The sequence below is a fragment of the Pagrus pagrus genome (assembly GCF_965226575.1).
Source record: "Pagrus pagrus genome assembly, chromosome: 2".
Lineage (NCBI taxonomy): Eukaryota > Metazoa > Chordata > Actinopteri > Spariformes > Sparidae > Pagrus > Pagrus pagrus.
The window spans coordinates 28,822,193-28,841,424 of NC_140186.1; the positions used below are offsets into that span (position 1 = coordinate 28,822,193).

General features: G+C 43.6%; 1 long non-coding RNA gene across 1 annotated transcript in view; it reads left to right on the top strand.

The window, feature by feature from the left end:
• The window catches only part of LOC311267110, a 182,987-nt gene extending 164,678 nt beyond the window's left edge, over positions 1-18,309 (top strand). The window contains exons 4-5 of the long non-coding RNA XR_014623792.1: positions 16,771-16,857; positions 17,221-18,309. This is a non-coding gene — a long non-coding RNA (uncharacterized lncRNA). The remainder of the gene's footprint in view (positions 1-16,770; positions 16,858-17,220) is intronic.
• The last annotated feature ends 923 nt before the right edge of the window (positions 18,310-19,232 follow it).

The following is a 19,232-nucleotide window of genomic DNA, read 5'->3' on the forward strand; positions in this document are numbered from 1 at the left end:
ATGAAGTCCTGCTTTGTCTTCCCAAGGCTGTTTGGGCATTCTGTTTGGTTGTAATCAGTAAGAAGTGAAATTAATAAGAGGCTTTTGACCACCAGAAACTACGCACCATGGTCACACTAACGCAGATTTATTCGAACGTCCATATGTTTTCTACTCTATTTTGGACTTTCACACATTAGGCCTATACATGTTGCCACTGACATTTGTGTTTCCCTTTCCTTCAAGGAGAACAGAAAGTAAGCCATCACAAAGAGAGACCAGGCCACAGTAAGAAAGCTTTACCATTACCAGGACCCAGTAGAGATAATGAACCATTTTGGCTGGAAGTGGAGAAAGAAGAAAGGACCCAGAATGATTTTCTTGTTTTTCAGTCTTTGGCATTTAAGTGTGAAAAGCCTTCCTCAAAAAAGTGATTTGAAAACCTCGGAGAGAATAACCATAAACCCTAAAATGAGGGTTGATGGATGCTATTTGTATTTTTCATCCAAATTGTGATTTAAATTTATGTATATAAGTTAAACTCCAAGACTACACAGATGGTCCTCATAGTATTATGTCATGTTTGTGCTGATGCAAAATAACCAACATATGATGTTTCTACATGAAAATTCAATAAAATTATGTGTTGGACCTTTTTTATTAAGAGAAAACTGCAAACTTCTCAGTGCACTTTGATTGGTTTCGCTAAATAATTAATCAGGAATTCCAGTATTTTTAAACCTGGGCCCTATATTTACATGTTTTGGTAAATGATTCATCCTGAACAAAGGTTTTTGGAATCGGTCCAGTAGAACACCTTTGCTGGCAGCCACGACACAGCCGCAATGGCCTCGACGTAATCCTTTGGGGCAACTGCGACTGTCCAAAGTAACATCCTCATCCTGAAAGTGCTTGCTTTTGCCCCTGACAGGCTGAGGTTGTTCTTCTATGTAAATGATTCCTAAAGACATCCCTTTTATTACCCAACGAAAAAGTCTTATCGTCATAAATCGTTGGCAACTACCAGGCTGGCAGCTACCCTGTGTTTACTGTCTAGAGAGGGAATCAACACAATGGTCACTGTTACGAATACAGACACTGACATCCAAGTGTTGAACACAAAATGAATGCTATTTAGCAACAGCTGCATAAATTGTAACTATAACCAGCAAAATAGATGGTTCTTGCCTAAGACCTTAAACTCTAGATAATGTAAGTTCTTCTTAGTGGTTGAAGTTGGCCGGTACTCAGCTGTACTGTCGCGTTTTACTCTTTGACCTACCATGACTTTCTCTTGCATAGCGGCACTTCTCCTGCTCCTGTCCATATCCCACCGGGGCCAAATAGGAGATGGAAGCGGCAAGAAGCAGCCCGAAGCTCTTCCTGCTTCATTTTGGTGCCCATGCTAACCAATCCGCCTGTTCGACAGAGCAGCGATTGTTTCAGCATCTCTTCTATTTTCTCTGCCGCGAGCGAATCTGGTAATAAAACACTGATCATCAATTTAAAAAGTGTCGCTGCTGTTTTTCTTTTTGTTTTTTTTTATTCCTCATATTTTTCAGTTGTGTCTAAACAGAGAGCTAGAGAGACGAGCAGACACACACAAAGGCTGCAGGCGGAAAAGAAAGCACTCCCTGCACATCATCATACGAGTCTGTTGCCCTTTTAACTTCATTGTTGCAGAAGAACCAACGTTCCGCTTATCCAGAAACACATTAAATATGTTAGAAAATCACAAGGCTATTAAAGATCAGCTGTATGTGTGATTTGAAAAGAGCTAGAAGAAATGGGCTTCTGAGCAGCCCGCCAACATGTGAATGACGAGAGTACCGGCACTTGTTTTCTTTTCATCTTCAAGCTGTGGTTTTTCTTTAATCACAGTTCTTGACATTTGGCAGAAATGCCACACGATCATGTCTTTAATATAAAACTCAGCGGACAGTCTTTGAGTACCTGTGTATTGTCAGTTACTTGGGAATTTGTTCTTTTTCATGTTGGTGCTGAAGGCTGAATGAGCAAAATAATGTAGAACTTGTACACTTGGAACTGACTTAGAGTTTACAGAGCATTTGTGTAAAAATATGCTTCAGTCCATGTGGACTTTTTAAAGTGCAAAGCAAGGCATTGCACCACAGGCCATTCTATTTACGAGCTAGTAACAGGTGTATTCAATAGCAAATCAGGGGAACAGAGCCAATCACTTCTCAGTGGCTGACAGCAATCAGCAGACAAAAGGAGTTCAGTACATTATTACTAGTTCCTCATTTAGACCCCTAGGATCGAGTGTTTGGGGTAAAAATGGTTCCCACTGAAGGCCCTGAAATAAGAATTTGCAGCAAAGGACTACAGTCGTACGGAGAGGTGAAAAGCAATGAAACGGAGCGATTAACTAGTCCAAAAAGAATCCATAGTTTGATTTTTCCTTAAAATGCCACAAAATAGTAATGATACATCCAAGGTACGACACCAGGTTTCCAACTGTTTGACAAATTGTAGGGCGCTCTGCAAATCAGTTCAGCCTTCAGCAGTCTGTTGGAAAAGAAAAAAAATGTTTGTCTTTCAGAATCTATGCATGTAGTTGACAGCTCTTTGACATGTTATCTGTGCGTTTGATGTTTTATTTACAATTTTTTCCATCTGAATGAACTCATGGCAGATGCTACATGTTTGTATGATAGCCACTGGGATGGGGGGGAGCGAGCGACTGTGTGGACTGCGTGGAAACACTATATATGTCACCAGCGCGATCCCTGTTGCTACCAGTTCCACACCTGCAGCGTTGCATCTTCACAGTCACACACACGCGCACACACACAAACACATATATAACACATACTGTACACCTGCAAACTTGTCCCCACATGTCTGAAGAGCAGCACCGAGCTAAAGTATCACCTCGCAGATGAAAATATTGATTCCAGAGGAGTTGGAGGCCGGGCTGGAGTCGGGCCTGATTCTGTGGTAATCACACAGCAGAGTGGCATAACGTGTAGAGAAACAAGACTCTTAAACCAAACCCTCTCCAACCTAACCACAAATGCCAATTATCATTAAGGCTCGACTGCAGCACTTAAATGTTGTCAAACACAGACATTAAGCTTACCTCTTTTAATTACTGGATCGACAGCAGACACCGAGTAATTAGAGATGAGAAAAAACTGCTAGTATGGAGACAACCGCTGGAAAATCATTCATAATTCTACTATAATAATAGTAATACACAATCACAATTGGTGCCTGCATGGTTATGCTGTGAAAATACAGTAAACAGTGTACATGCCGCTGCTTCTACTTGTGCCTTCCAGCTGTTTATTTGAGCTGTACCGCCCCACCTCCCTGTCACTGCATCAGATTGACCGTAGCCTACTAATAAAATAAAGAGAGATGCTCCCTCTGTGATGCTAGCGCTAAATCAATGTGGGCCCTCGCACTGCACTGACAACCACAGCCTCCTCTCTCTTTACTATGACACCAGGAATATTAAATTATGTCACCGCAGGGGCCGCAAGCACTGAGAGAGAGAGAGAGAGAGAGAGAGGGGCGGACAAGAAGCGAGAAGTGGAGACTGTAACCCAGACGGGTTTGTATTAAAATGAAACTATTTTTCGTCCGGTAAAAAAAAATTAGGTGACGGGTTGAAGAGAGCATGAGAAAGAAGGAGGACTGAGAGACGAGGGCGCAGAGAGGATGATCAGTAATGTGTAGCCGGAGGGGAAAGATCAAGTGAAAGCGGTGCTTATGGGATCAGGTGAAATGGTCAGGGTGTGTGAGAGTGAGGGAGAGATTAACAGATAGGCAGAGCGCGGCGGGGCCTGATTACCATAAAGGAGGAAATGGGAAAAGGGAGAAGTGAAAGAAAGAGACGGGATGAAAGCTTCGAATGTGCAGAGGGAGCGGCCGAGGAGGAAATGGCCAGCAGTGAATGTATGGCAGCTGTGTGGTAGAAATCAGAGACCCATGGGTGCTTAGAGAGATGACAGACAGTCGGCCTTCAGCCAGAGATCACACACTCACTCTTACACTTGAATTACTGATATCTGTCTCCTATGGTGAACGTCTATGGCAATGTCTTTAGTTATCTCTATTCACAAGGGGATACAGTGGCCGTGGGGTGGCCTGGTTATCTGGAGGGGAGAAGCTCGTGTAAAGACACTGAACAGGCATCATAACTCTTCTTTTAGTCACTTGGAGGAAATAAACATGTCTAATATACAAAATCTGTCTCAGTCCTCACATACCTTGAAAATGAGAGCAGTTACATCAGAGTGCTGTTCATTGGTATCACTGATTGAACACTTCACACTCCGGGCTTGAGTAACTTGTCTGTCTATAACTGTATATTGGACTTCCTCACAAACAGACCCCAGACAGTTTGGACTGGCAGTCGCTCCTCCTCCACACTAGTGACCAACACTAGAGGCCCCAAGGACTGTGTGCTCGGCTCCCTCCTGTTCACACTAACTGTTCACATAACTGCACTCCCACACATTAAGTGAACTGTATTGTTACGTATGCGGATGATACCACCATTACCGTGTTGTGAACAACAAGAGTTTACCAGGAGGAAATCAACAATCTTGGGAAGTGGTGCACAGAGAAAAATGTACTGTTTAACATCAGCAAATTCAAGGAGCTGATTGTTGACTTTTGCTAAAAAAAAGGGAAAGACCCACCGTTGCTAATGTTGCTTACGCTGCTTACGCTAGGTAGCAAACGTTGACACTACGTAACTTTAAGGTTGCAACAACCACCCCGTAGTCTTTTCACCCTGCTGCCACATCCACTGCTGTACCATCAGAATACGGAGCGGCTTCTTTCCTCAGGCTGTGAGACTCCTCAACTCATCTTCAACAATCCACCATAAAAAAAAAATTCTCCATGTGAGGCATAAAGCGACTACAACTTGCATTTAGCTATCCAACCCCTTATGTAGAATAATAAATGAATGAACCTTGAAACTAATCCTTGAACCTAAATTCAAAAACCTAACATTTGTACTCAAAAGTGAATTTTTAAGATGGTCCTCAAAACATGGACAAGGGCTTCGACAGCTCTCACTCCTTACATAACATTTTCAAAACTTTTCCAAAACCTTGAGAGAACGCAAAGACGCCCATACAACTCCTCTATCTTATTATTTGACTCTGTAGTGCTTTATACAACATTAAAAGGGAATTTGAGTTAAATTTGGCTATCAAAAATAATTCATGATTATCAGGGATGATTATTAATTATGATAAATAATAAGATCCATTAGATTAGATCACCTCGGGGCACCACCCTTGAAGAAGGGAAAAGCTAGCCAATTCACCAAATCACTCTCAAAAAAAGGTACTAAACTGTCAGTTTGTAACTCTGATTAATTATTAACTTAATAACTACAAACAAACAAAATGACAAAATGGTGGCTAGGGTTCAAAGTGCCACGCCTCCATCGTATGGACAAAGACAGACTATGAACAACATGGCCGATGAGGGTTGGACTCCAAGGTCCAAGGTAGTGGATCACCACTTGTTTCTTTGATAGGAGAGAACAAAGAAACAAAACAAAAAACCATTAGCTCACTGATATCACAGGTAGGAGTGTGTGTGTGTGTGTGTGTGTGTGAGACGTGATGCCAGGTTGTAGAAGATGGTTAGTTGCATGACGGCGGATCGTGTATATGTATGTGTATGTATCGGATTGTGGAGTTAGCTGGCAAGCTTTGCATCGCATCTGCTGCTGCTAACTGAGCTGGAATATTAGAAGGACCTTGCGTTGCTGCTGTGAGAAGTTCTTTGGGCCTCCTGGAACTGCAGCTCAGCAGCTGTTGGGCCAGGAAGAATCCGGGAGTTCAGTTCAGAGTCCATTTTGAAATCCGCAATGAACAACTTCATCTGTGGGTCCCAAAAACTCATTCACATTACCTCTTTTGATCTACAGCGCTAATACAAAGTAATTTCTCACTTTGGAGCATCTTCATCTCATTAAGCTTTCCCTCAAACATAATCCAATAATATAAGTGGCTACATACCTCAAATGACAAATCTAGCTGTGAAACATAAATATTTAGGTGCAGCCATTCATCAGCAAGGAATAGCCTACCGTAGGAGTCATACAGTTTGGCAGCAATGGGTGGAGACACCCTAAGGCTCATACTGAATAAAATAAATGTAAAAAAAACAAATAAAAAACATGAATATCTGACAATATGAGTTGGACACGTTGTACAAAGGCAGTGTTCCTCTCATGAACTGAATGCCTCAGGAGAGGATTTTAAATCAGAAGAAATTAAATCAGCTGCATCCAAGGACCCTGCAACTTCTTCTACAGACACCGGTGAATTACTCACCAAACATCTGTTGGTGGCCTTCTCTCCTATTGTTGCAGTATTTTCCACCCAAATCAATCATCAGCACCCTGCCATCTCTGACTCACTGTCAACAGGCACCTGCCAGTCACACACTGCAACTGTACACAGACCGCCGGCGGCATTGTCTTGCCAATTAGCAAAGCCATAGACGGCCTGACAAACTGTTGCACTGCTCATTAAACCCAGCAATAAGCATTGACACGCTGTAACAAGGGCGAGATGAGTAACCTTGAATTTGGTGCTGTTCGGCCTTCCTCTGTGCCTGCTGCAATATTACATTCCATGGCAAGGACCAGCTGGCACATCTAGATTTTTAGTTTATCTAATTTGACCCGGCTCGCTCCAGTGTGCAGTAGTTGTGCCAGCAGGTGGCACAGGCGAGTTGATTTTCTCTTCACAAGCAGCATTCACTAGCATGGCTAGCTAACATCAATATGAGCGCCAGAATCAAGTTCTGCTCCTACTGTCTCATCTGACCGCGTTGGTTGTTTTAGTTGTCTTTCATTTATTTGTTTCGTCTTTACAATAACTGTGTCCCTGTCCCTGGCAGGTTATATCAGCTAGCTAGTTTACCTGGCATTAATGTTCGCTCCATGATTTAAGTTGAAAATGTAGTTTTCAAAGGTCTCAGCCAACTCATTTTGAAACTAGAACCCTGTAGAGAGGATCCTAGATATTATAAGTGAGTATACCATTATCTCTATCTGTATCCGTACTTTGAATGGGCTTGGCTCATATCAGAAGTGGAATTGGGCTGGGCTGACTAGAAGTTGGTCATTATAGAGAGGCGTAGGGATGACGTATTTTTGTAGACCAACCCGGAAGTTAGCATTGCCCTGGTTCCCTGGACGAAAAGGGGGAACCAGGGCAACGCCTCTTGTGATGATCCACCACAAGGGGCATGACTTCCCCTCTTTATAGATCCCTGTTTTTCTAGCAAGATCTGCCCGACACTGTCTTTGACTGCTTGCCTTCACTGGCTTCATTGGTATAACTGTAAGTTAACAGTTTGAGTCGAGCTGTCGTTTGACCTGTCCGGCCTCCTGCAGGCTCTGCTGCTGCTCCTCTTGGGGACACTGATCCTCCAGAGCTGCCCTTTGCTGCCAGAGTGTCACTGGGCCTAGTGGCAGGGCAGCCTGGTGGCAACCTGCCTTGCAAATCTGTGTCTTTTTTTTTCAATGGGAAAAAGTCACCATTTAGTTGAACTTCTATTTCTTTCCAAAATAACGTCAGTGTGTGTGCACTCCTGCCCCCTTGTGGTAGCAAGACTACAAAGATGCTAATGTGAAGCTCCCTAGAAGACAAAAACATTATTCATTCATAATATTAGAACTTAACCTTTGCCATTCAAATTCTACTGAGTAACATGTTCATAGGAATGGAGGCAGGATTCCTATTGGCCTAGGGCTATCGAGGGGTTTCTGCATTTATTAAGGCGTATTTATGTTAATGAATTATTTCAAACACCTGTGTGGGAGGAGGACAGCAAGTATTTAAAAAATAAAAATAATTCACTTTGGTCACAGAAATATCAACTGGCAAGAGCCAATAAAATCTTTTTTATCTCACAGCAGGTCTGTGAAGGGAAAACCTGCTCTAGTGGCTAATCCTGCTTGCATGGTGTCTAATTTAAATCTGTGAAGCATTAAAGGGGTTATAAAATTATTTTCACCATTTCAACCTCATTCTAAAGCAGTGTGCCTTGGCAACCACCGCGGGTTTGAATGGCCAACACAGTAATTTTATCTATTTTAAGACAAATCAAGTAAAAGCTTAACACAAGGACAAGCAGTGTCATAGCTTGGCAGTGCTGCAGAGAGGAAGTGAGCAAGAGACCCTGGCATGTCTTTTGATGAGGTGGCTCAGAGGCCAACTAAGTGAATGAATGAGGGACTTTCTGGTTCCAACATGTGGTGTACATCACGTTGCTTTCACTTTCCCACATTATCTTCCGACATACAGCCATCAGTGCACTGCAGTAGACCTATTGCTGGCTTTAGCAAATGTCACAGTACTTGAAGGGTTCCATTGTATTCGAGCAAAAAAAAACAACAAAAAAAAAATATAGTAGAGACACGTAGACTGACGAAAAATGAATACTGGCATGAGAATAAAGTTCACTACTGAATAATGTTTAGCACTGGATGTGAGGTAACCTTTCATTTTATTTCAGAATGGATTTGAAAGAAAAAGCTTCCTTCCAATCTTGTGCAATTCATGACAGTGTCAAGGACTGGTTTATGGCAAAGAATCCTTTTACTTCTTACAAATGCTGTTGGATGCTGATCGTGCTTGAGGAAGATCCGCTTGGTGAGAATTAGCTTTCAGTGGGCTGTTTGGTTATATGTTTAAAGGTCAATTTAAAGAAGGATTATTTTAATTTTGAAAGGTAAAAGTATGATGTGGCATTAGTTAACCTACAACTTTTATTTCTTATAAGAATGTGGTATAACATGTGCTGTGCAGCTTTAAAAAGTGGTGGAAAAGTACTAACAAAGGCTGCGTTGTTGTGTGTGTTGCATTTACTGATGATGTGATAGATGTTTGAAGATGAGCTAATTCTAAATCTACTTTATATTCCGTAGGTGGTTAAATCTTCAGCAATGCATCATATTCTGAAATCATCTTATGTTTCCAGCGTCTTTGTCCTGTGATAACAATATATCTCTAAAAAGTCGCATTTAAGTCTCATTCCCAACGCGTCGAAAAACTGAGGCTTTGGGATGTAGGACGGGTCGGCCGCCATCCCAAAGCGTTGGTTTTTGACGAGTTGGGAAACCCAGAGCTTCATTATTTAGTCATTTTTCACTTTGATCAGGAAAATTAACATTCAGGATCACTCAGTTTGGAGAAACTGGATTTTCAAGGGTATGACAAATTGTAATCTGGAAAGTAACTAGTAACTGATGCTGTCAGACAAATGTAGTGGAGTAAACAGTATTTGCATGTGAGATGCAGTGAAGTAGAAGTACAAAGTAGCAAAGTCAAACTACCTAAAATTTCTAATAAAGTACAGTACACTTCAGTAAATGTACTTCTAGTCCACCACTATCCACTTTATAACCAGTAGCAAAATATGTGAATGCTACTTCTTTCCCTAAAATAGTATAATATATATTTTTTTTTTTTGTAGCTATGCAGATATTAGCATTAGCATTTTCTAAAATTGTGGTGAACATGTTATACAGCAGTTGCCTATTTACATATTGACACAGACACAGAGCAACACTGGCATTCATTTGGAGTTGTGCTTGTGTCTACTTGACGAGTTTTTAGCTGCTAAATGCTCAACTATGTTCACGAGCTAGCCCTGTTTTCTGTTGGCAGGTAGTGCACGGGTTTGTGTTTCAGTGGCGGGTTTGTTTGTTTGTTTGTTTTTTTGTTTGCTTGTTCAAGTAAAAACAGCCACCTGCTGCTGCTGAAAAAGAGGCTGATGAGAGCAGGGAGAGTCACCTAAAACAGTAGGTGTCGGAAGAATAAAATTAACTTTTCTGCAAATCTGAGGGGGAGCTGCTGTTGTACTATGATTCTGTTTGAGTTTGTGACCATAAGCAATGCTTTCACATTACACGTAGTCATGTGGTACACTGGTAATATAGAAAAATGCTGATTAATGCACCTTTAAGGTTTGCAAAAGCGTCAAAAAAACACGACCCGTATTATGTGTATTCAGCTCAATAAATTCCAACATGTTTTGATAAATAGCCAGCCTTTCTCTTCATATTTCCAAAACTATTTCCAATTCTCTGCAATTTTTTTTTCATGCAAAAATGCAGCAATAAAACAGGCAGAATTCACACCTGTTGACCTCGTCTTGTTCAGTTCCATTCCATTTGTGATCACTCATCTGTAACCTGAAGCAGTCTCTAATATAAGGAGGCCACTGAGATGTTCAGAAATATGATGCACTGTAAAATCCCTTCTAACAGAACATAAACAGTGATGCTGCCAGGATGGCTTTCTGGGATGAGCAGCTCTAAAACAATAGCCTCATAACAAGTTGATGCTCTGTATATCAGCCATCTATGTCCGTGTGGCGTGAGTGTGTGTGTTTGTGGATGTGTGTAGAGGAGCGCTGTAGGTGTCAAATCAAGTATTATGGAGGTGTGTGCGGCCACTGGGGTAGAGAAGAAAACAACAAGGGGGGGTGATGTGTGTGCGATAGGCACTGGTGGATTTCTCCCCCCTGGTGCCCCCATGTTCAAAAAAACACAGCGAAAATGCCCTCTTATATATAAAACATGATAAAGTGTCCCATAGGATGCCCTTCCGGTGGAGAAACTTGATAAAGTTCCCTCTAGGGTGCTCTTCCAGCGGAGAAAACACGATAAAGTTCCCTCTAGGGTGCCCATCCAGTGGAGAAAATGTGAAAGAGTGCCCTCTAGGGTGCCCCTCTAGTGAAGAAAACGTGACAGAGTGCCCCTCTAGTGGAGAAAATGTGATAGAGTGCCCCTGGGTGCCCCTCTAGTGGAGAAAACATGATAAAGTACCCTCTAGGGTGCCCTTCCAGTGGAGAAAACGTGAAAGAGTGCCCTCTAGGGTGCCCCTCTAGTTGAGAAAATGTGATAAAGTGTCCGATAGGATGCCCTTCCGGTGGAGAAACTTGATAAAGTTCCCTCTAGGGTGCTCTTCCAGCGGAGAAAACACGATAAAGTTCCCTCTAGGATGCCCTTCCAGTGGAGAAAACATGATAAAGTTCCCTCTAGGGTGCCCTTCCAGTGGAGAAAACGTGAAAGAGTTACCTCTAGGGTGCCCCTCTAGTGGAGAAAACGTGATAAAGTGCCCCTTAGGATGCCCCTACGGTGGAGACACTTGAAAAAAGTTCCCTCTAGGGTGCCCATCCAGTGGGGAATATGTGGTGAAGGACCGACTAAGGTGTCCTTCCTGTGCCCTTTCTGCGCACTGGTGCCCCACTGCCTATAGCCGGTGCCCTTTTTATTTTCTCTGCCCACTGGTCACCACTAGTGATAGAGCTGTTTGCATTTGATGTCTTTCAACAAACAGCTCAATACTTAATGTCTACTGATAATATAAACCCTATAATTTACACACCTTAATCATGTTCAGTCCAACAAGTTTCCATAATCCTTCTCTCTCCTTGCTGCTGATATGACTGTGAAGAAGGCGTAAATTATGAAGTGACTCACAAACATTTGTCATAAACAATTTTCGGGCCCGATGGCAGGCCCGCCAATACGTCAGCCATGAGGGCCCTCCTGATGTGCACATATCATTGATATGGACATTGTCTCACTGGTTTGCCACAGACACTGTCCCCACAACGCAGTGTGCATCTGCAAGTCTGTGTGTGTGTGTGCTGTCCATTTGCTACTGAAGGGGCGTCCCAAGGGTCTGCCTCTCCAAGTAAGAAATGACAGAGACGACAGCCGAATCTCTGCTCTGTCCCTGCCTCTCTCCGTCCCACGTCCCTCACTCCCTCCCCCGTTCGCCTATTGACAGCTCCGTGGCCACAGCACCATGAATCTCAATGATCCAGCGCACATCAGAAACCATTACCTGCATGGCACAAATGTACACTGTGAATATGAATCATCTGCGGTGGGTGTCACTGACCATTGGAAACACACACGCACGCTAAAGTGTGAATATTAAATATCCGCTCGGTGCACCCCGGTGCTCCGCTTCCTCTGTCAGTCTCGGGGAGAATACGGAGATCCATGCACAATGAAGCTCATGAATTATCAGCTGAGCATGAATGTCAACTATCGGGCCCACATGTGTATCCATCATTCTCATACGCTGATATGTCAAAAGATCAGGCCTCGCCAAGCGGGCCATGTGCACATGAGTGATGTGTGTGCAGAGCTCTTGTCATTTACGCATGCAATCAATTATCCAAATAACGTAAAAAACGTGGAATACATGTACGCACGGCCTACTCCCGGAGGTGACTGGCATATCTCCCTGGACAGGATGCGCTGTGCATCTATCTGTCATGCTGATAGTAGGCACATCATTTCATCACCTTTTCCATATAGTCCCATTTGATTGGATACATTCAGGGCCTATAAATTTTGTTTAAATGTCAGGGCGCTATGAAAAAACAAACACGGCTCGCATCATTCATAATTCTATGGGTATATACTCGTATGAGTAGATGCGTCGCCGTTCCAGCGGGCTTATGTTTTAGATGCCACGCTATTTGTTTACTGCCTCCCATTGTGCACATTACTGTAATGCCCATAGGCAGGGGAGCAATATCATATCTGTGATGGAGCTAGGTCTACTACACTAAGAAGCCTGCATAATGTTACTGCTACCTGTGACAGTTTACCTGCATGCAAATGGTCTGCATTGTTAAATCAACGCAGTGATGAATGAATAAATTAATGAATAGAATTTACAAATTCTTGTTATTCTTCCTTCTTGTTACCAAGGAATGCACCAGCTGGCCACACCTGACCTTGGATTTGCTGACAAACACACATTACCGCGTCTATTCAGAAGTTCAAGAGGCTGTACAGCAGCTTTTTTTCCCCTTTATTATTTCCTTCTAAGAGCCATCAATAAATAATTCTCTCCGAAGCAACGAGGGAAAAGAAATCACGATACCTGAAAAGGCTCTTCAGCAGAAGGAGCAAGTATGAAAAAAATACACTCCCAAATAAATTCTCAGATGTAGATGTGCTGCTGAAGCGTTACAGATTTATAAGTTTATATATGCATAGCGTGGTGCATGGAGTGGAAAGGGGAGGGGGATTGGGACTGTTTAGAATTACAGCAGAGCAGATATGGATCAGGGTTTTTGGAATGATACATATTCATACGGGGGATGGGATTGGGGTCGGCCTGTTCTTTGGATTGTTTTCGGTGCCCGTGTTGACACTTGTGTGCAGACTGCTAAGCGTGCACACACGCAGGACGCAAAAGGGGCAGCACACACACACACACACTCCTAAGCGGCGAGAGGACATTGGAGTTGCATCCCGGCATCAACAGACTTACATAATTGCCTGTTTGGACTTTAATCTAAATGCAACATGTCTCAAAGTTTTTCATCATCCTAATCTGTAATGGCATCACTCTTGCTAATCACACTGGCGTGTTCGTCTACAGTGTCGGGCTTACCGCTAATCCTTTCTCACGTGAAAACTCACTTTTTCACTTTCCTCCCTCTCGCTCGCGCATCTCCAACCCTGCCCGCCGTTAGCCCTCCTCCAACCTCCGAGAGCCCATCACCTCCTGTTACGAGCCAGTGTAAATTGAATGCTGTGAATCAGCCTGTTACTGCGTGTGACTGGAGGGAAGCGGGCGGGAGAAAGGAGAGAAGGGGACTGCATGTCCCTGCAGCTTTATGGGCTGGTGTCTTACCAAGATATATCACCGCCTGGCCAGATAATACCATCATGTACATAACTACCCTGTGTGTGTGTGTGTGTGTGTGTGTGTGTGTGTGTGTGTGTGTGTGTGTGTGTGCACGCGCGCGCCTGTCCGCGTGTGTTATGTACTTAACTACCAGGTGACCTGCCGCTCAGCTCCTAATAAGGGGCATCTGGTGCTGTTTTACAGGATGGAGGAGCCTAATGGGGAAAAAGCTGTGAAAAACAGGTACAACGCTCTGTGACAAGAGCTTTTTTGTGGAGAGGGGGCAAAATAATGTAGCGCTGGGAATGTGTCCGAGCATATGGAATGGGTGAAATGAAAAATATAGAGGGGATGGATTTGAGAGAGAGTGCGTGTGACAGAAAATGTGAGCTTGGAGGGTGAATTAGGAGAGAAAATGAGATATAGAGAGTGATGCCGAGAGATGAGCACACAAACAGAGTGAAAGAGAGAGAGAGAGAGAGAGAGAGATGGAGAGCCAGAGAGAGCCCAGATGAGGGAGTTGAGATGATGGGCTGGCAGTTTCCAAGCACCAGGCTGTTTTTCAGGGCTGTCAAGCACATTGTGAGGCATTGTTTGAAATGCCCAGGCTGATGGCTGACATATTTCCCATGAATCTAGCATGCCAGGCCGCTGTCCACTACACTACACTCAGACACACACAACGCTGACGTGTGTGTGTGTGTGTGTGTGTGTGTGTGTGTGTGTGTGTGTGTGTGTGTGTGTGTGCGCATGCTGGTCAGTAGCAGAGGGTAATTGGCCGACCTTGGCCCATCAGGGTGGCTGGAATGAGGAAGGGTGAGGGAAAAGGAGGGGGGCGGGGGGGTGGGTAAGGGAGAGCAGCTGTAAATTTTGTCTCACATCAATGTATTTCTGTCACTGGCACTCTACTCTGGCAGTTAACTATTACCTGGAAAATGTGGGAACACACACACACTGACAGAGCACAGGAACAGTGTTTAATCTCCTCACCAGCAGTGATCAGAAGCGTCTCACATGAAGTCACATCCAATCCACAGATGTGGATATGTGTTGAAGGAAAACATCTTTGGTACTTTCTCTCCCTCCCTCTTGCCCTCCTGTGTTTTTTTCCTCCCCCCTTTTCATCCCCTCTGTCTCCCACAATGGAGCCCTCTCCCTCTTGCATCTCTGTTTCACTTCATCTGTCCCTGTTGGCTCATGTTCTTTAATCTGCCCCTTGCTCTCTTTCCCTTTACCTCTTCCCTCCTCTCCTCTCCAGCCTCTTTCTTCACTGTACCTCGACCCATCCCCCTTTTTCTCTCAGCCTTCCATCTAATTCCCTCTGTATTATTTTCTCCCCCCTGTGCCTCTGTCTGTGCCGTATGTTTACACCCGACATCCCTTTCACTCCCATTTCCCATCCATTCTCCTGGAATGTCCCTCTGCTCTTTCTTTGCTCCCTTCCTATCTTCTGCCTACCCCCGCACCTCCCACAACACCACCCCCCTTATTTCACCTGCGGCCATGAGGGGACAGCTGTTGGAGACAGACCTGCAGAAATAACTGTGTTACTCCTCGAATCGATACAGCCAGGCACCAGTGGCTACTGCCTAGTCCTGTCCAGCCTGTGTGTGTGTGTGTGTGTGTGTGTGTGTGTGTGTGTGTGTGTGTGTGTGTGTGTGTGTGTGTGTGTGTGTTATTGGGAATGTGTGTACTTCAGTCCTCTGCCAGAGGCAGAAAACGGCAGATAACCAAAGACATATCTGCTTGCGCCATCACTGGAGAAGGACAGGATTTAATACAGGTATATCCCTTCCTCATCCATCCACCCTTCTCTCCTCCTCTTCCTCTCTGCTTGTCATCCCTGGATTCTCCCTGTAATCTGAGTTAAAGGGTGAAGGAATAAGAGTGGTGTGGGAATAGCAGAGTTCATACAGTGTGATTTTAGCATCAAAATGAGCAGGCTGAGAATAGATAGACATTTGATAATGAAATACTCCCTCCTCTGTTTGTCTTGGACTCTGGCTCTCATATGAAAAAAACAGACCAAGCACACACGCAGGCACACAAGCCAACCACACTCACAAATGCCAACACACACGAGCGTATGGACAGCTGATGACAACATGTCCGTATTGACACCAGCAGCGCTGTCAGCATGCGTGTGATGATCTGGTTTCCAAGAGGCAAAGCTGGTCACCAAAACACCAGATATCTATGGGCGTTTTGTTGTCCCCGGGTCTTTAGAGGCCCAGTGTGTAGGATTTGGTAGCATGGAGCGGTGCCGTTGCAGATTGCAACCAGCTGAACACCCCTCGCCTCACTCTCCTCAAGCAGTAGCCATTAGAAGCACACACACACAAAATGCACAAGGCCCTCTGTAGAGCTAGTGTTTGGTCTGTTCTGGGCTACTGTAGAAACATGGTGGACCCGCTCCTTCTGTAGATATAAAAGGCTCATTCTCAGATAATGAAAAAAATTATTATTTGTTTCGGATGATTACACACTAATGAAAATAAAATTATGAACATAATGTTCCATTTCTGCCAATAAATCCTCCTAAATCCTACACACTGGACCTGTAAAGTATGAGTTCGCCCAAAAATTAGAATTCATACCAGCCAACATTAGGCTGGGAAAACATCCACCCCACCTACCCCAGCACCATGCAACCCACAGTGTGACAGAATAACTATAGGGATGTGAGAGTAATATATCGTTATTTTAGTTTTAATTTCATAGCTGACAGTAAGTTAAAAAAAACAACTAAAAAAACTAAAATACAAGCAATCATAAGTCAACATCTGAAATAGACATCACAAAAAATAACCTTGTGACAGAGTGTGTGAGGAGCCATCACTGGCAGGTGGACCCAAGGATAAAAAGCTCAGTCTTCAGAGTGGAGGGAAGAGGAACGAGTGAGGCAGGGGGCAAATATCAACAACGTAAGTCTTACACCAAGTGGAGTGAAATTTGGAAGCGCATTTCTTCCTCTTGGTCCCTCTTTCATCCATTTTTGGCACCAAACTGAGCGAAGCGTGGGGCTTGAGGGAATGCAGTGACAGGAAGGTAGTTTAGTTTTCTTATTCGGTTGTTTTTTTCACATTTTAAAACAAATCCCCATTTACTTCAGGTGTTTAGGAGGACACTGGTTTGCTGTGAAGCTCCAGAAATGTTTTGTGGACAACAAAACTTCACCTGACGTTCTGTCGGCATGGGGGTGAGTAGATAATGACTGGATTTTCATTTATATGTCAACTGTTCCTTTAAGTGTGTATGTCTTCTGTCAGTATTAGCTAACCCTCCATTATTTGTGTGAGCTACTTAAACTACCCTCATATCGTTAGAGGCTAATTTATGGAAAGTGTGTGTGAATGTGTGCACAGTACTGGCCCAATCTGAATGTGCTCACAGACAACACACTGAACTTATAGCCTTCTGAAGTACTCGGGGCACTCCAAGAGGCTTTAAGTGACAAATTGTCATTTTCTCTGCTTTCAGTGACCCATTCAGCGCCACGGCGAAGAGTTGGTCCATCTGTCTATAACTCCTCTTAAGATGTTTCTCTCTTCTTCCTCCCCAGCTCATTCCATTCGTCCATTTCTCTTCTCCGGCTAATGAGGATGTTGTCTACCGGGAGCCATGTTTCTTCTCTCAGCTCCTTCCAACAGCGATGGCTGAAATTTACTGTTTTCCAAAGTACTGCTTAATGGTGGATCGCAGTTTATAGGAGGTAGGGGAGAAAAAGGAACGGCCGATTGGTTGAGATTTCACTTGTTGAGCTCGCTCGCGGAAGAGAAAGAGTGTTGATAGAGTCGAAGGTAAACCTTTGAACAGCGGGATGAGAGATAAGATTGGGAAATATAGCGATGATTGTGATAGTATGAGACAAATGTGGGTTGTGTATGTTCAATAACAAGAAAAGCAGAGGAAAGAGGCAGGCAGACAAAGAGTGAGAGTGGATTAAAGGGGAAAGAATTATGGAAACAAGTAGAGACTAAGAAGGCACTTTGGGCTAATGGCCTACTGCCTTGACTGGCAAAGAATATTCAGTAATCTGTTGGTTTTATGGGATTAACTGTTCAATAGCACTTCTTTGGCTTTTACAGCTCTACACAGGTTCTATTTATAAAGCAGCTTTAGAGGAGAGGGCTATGTGATCATGGCTCACATCAGCGTTTCTAATCATTTTAAAAGACAGGAAAAACGCTTCGAGTGACGAGCACTCGGGTTCTCTCAGGGGTCTCACACACACACACACACACACACACACACACACACACACACTGTCCGCCGGCAAAAATAAAAAAGATCTCAAAATTACAGAAAAATTCAAATTAAGTCAGTTGTGTTATTGACAAAATACATGCAATTATGCTCCAAGCAATGCCTGACATCAGGAGAATGTCGGGATTGAACCCTTTTCCACTCCAACTCTCTTTTTCACCAGCACAGCAGCCAAGACAGTGTGACATGTAGTGCAACAGAACAACCTGCAATAAACTCTTTCAGCTCCACCTGTGCTGATCTTGTTAGTTCGTAAACAGCCCTGGTGCTGCTATACGAGTTTCACATAAAGGCTAATAAGGGCTGCACGTGTTGAGCTGAACTCGAACCAGCTCGTCTTCAGTGTGAACATGTGTTTGCATGTATTTAGAGATCCCAATCCCAATTTTTTGCACAGTACCGAATAAAAAATGTTTCTGAATTGAATCAAAGAAATCATCAATTATCACATTTATCTCACAGACTCCATGATGTAGTTCTACATCAGCTATATGTTTTGCAACAAAGACTACATCTGAAATATATGTTTGCTTCCAGGAGTGTGTGTGTGTGTGTGTGTGTGTGTGTGTGTGTGTGTGTGTGTGTGTGTGTGTGTGTGCGTGTGTGTGTGTGCGTGTGTGTGCGTGCGTGTGGGAGTGTTTTTAGTGTGTGTGATTGCTCTTCCCTACTGTGAGCTGTTGCTATGGTGACAGTATTTAACACGTGCTGGTTGTCTACCTCCAGAATTACATTGTGCACAACCCCTAATATCTTGTTTTCCAGCTCTTTTGTGAACCTGCAACACAGAGGGAGAGGGTGACAGAGAGAATTAATGTATGGCTGTTCACACATTTACTATCGTCTCCAGTGATGACAGTCTGTGACAACTACCGTGGCCTCTTCACCGCGTAGGAGCCTCTCGCCCTGCATGACACGAAATAGTGTCGGTATTAATTAGAAATGTATTGTTTTAGAGTTTCAGCAGATGGCAAATAGTGATGGGGGGAAGTTATGTTTACGTCACACTATGGGGGGGAGGAAAGAGAGGAAAGAGGAAAGAAAGGAAAGGAAAAGAAAAGAAAAGGGGAACGATGACGGTCAAAAGTGTTATTTTTCTGGTCAAATGTATATATTTTCAGACTGAACCTCCTGTTTCTGTGGCCATGCTATGTATAACAGAGTTCTCTATTTTGATGCCTTGAAATGAAAGAGCAGCCACACAGCTGTCTCCGTGAGGAAAGGCTTTACTGCCATCTTCTGGTGGCGGGAGGAAATCAGTGATTAAGAATGCAACACATTGCTCTCAGATAATCAAATACAAATGTGATA